The sequence below is a fragment of the Mycetomoellerius zeteki genome, unplaced genomic scaffold (assembly GCF_001594055.1).
Source record: "Mycetomoellerius zeteki isolate Tzet28-1 unplaced genomic scaffold, Tzet1.0 scaffold1352, whole genome shotgun sequence".
In the NCBI taxonomy this organism is placed as follows: Eukaryota; Metazoa; Arthropoda; class Insecta; order Hymenoptera; family Formicidae; genus Mycetomoellerius; species Mycetomoellerius zeteki.
The window spans coordinates 473-1,811 of NW_017256290.1; positions in this window are offsets into that span (position 1 = coordinate 473).

The following is a 1,339-nucleotide window of genomic DNA, read 5'->3' on the forward strand; positions in this document are numbered from 1 at the left end:
GCCGCGATACGTCATCTTTGCTCTGCAGACTAATAGAAAAAATAACATAGCAACACATAAAACTTACCTCGACAATTGTAAATTAACCAACGTGAAATTCTATCTGAACTCTGAATTTTTTCCATACGATGATCTGAATCTGGACTTCGACAAACGCAGAACCGCTATTTTGTACGATATGATTGTACGTTTCCGTACATCTTACTATTAAATTTTAAAAGAAAGTAGTGAAACGTTATTCAAGACAGATTCTTTTAGGAATCTCTTTCCTCTAGTAATCATTGACTGCTCGCGACAAAACGAGTCCGTCAAGAGTGGCACCGTGAATGTGCGATTAGAATTTGAATTCAAAGAAAATGTATCAGCGAATACTACCGCCTATTGTCTTATCATACATGACCGCGTGATCGAATACAGTCCATTATCCAAAGTAGTACGCAAGATTACGTAAATTATCGCCAAAAGAAAAAATAACCTCTCCCCTCTTTTCAATATAACGAATAAAAAGCCAAAATTTTTGCACTCGAGCACAATCTCTAAAAGTCATTCACCATGACTATAACAACGTTCGTGGATCTGCAAGGATTTATCGTTGGAAAGAAATATATCGTGAAGGAAGTGGCTGTGTTGAGAAAAGGAGCTATTCTCTCTCATTATATTTTTACATGTCCCATGTCATGGAATTTCTTGACAAAATCCGAAAAGTATTGTGCTTCCTGGCTGAGTGCTTATCACCATGGATTGCAATGGGAAGATGGGATGATACCGTACAACATAGTGAAACGCCTGATTACGATAATTGGTGCGGAAGAGAATGATGATAATAAGTCTCTTGTATACGTTAAAGGAAGTGAAAAACGCCAATGGCTTGCTGATATACTCGATAGCGACGACTTGACCATTAAGACCCTCGATGCTGATTACGAAGATATAGATTCTTTACGAAATCTGAATATTACTAATACCGTGCGATGTGGAAATCATGTTAAGAATTGTGCGTTACAGAATGTATTTAAAATATACAATTGGTTGCAACGCCAAAAAAGAAATGCATCAAGTTTAAAATAAAATACAAGATTTTTTAAATATATAATATATATTTAAATTTCTTTCTCTTCCCTTTCCTTGTAGTTAAGAATTAGTAAATAATGTTTAGTAGTAGTAGTAAGTATGATTCAATGAGTATTAAACTAGATGATAAGAAAACGCATTTTTAATTACATTAATAAAAAATATTATAATTGCTAAGTCATGTTTCATAAATATTTATTTAATAAAATCGTGTGCGAAAGAAGAAAAGAGAACGTAAGAGAGAATACAACGGGAGGAAGAGAGAGCG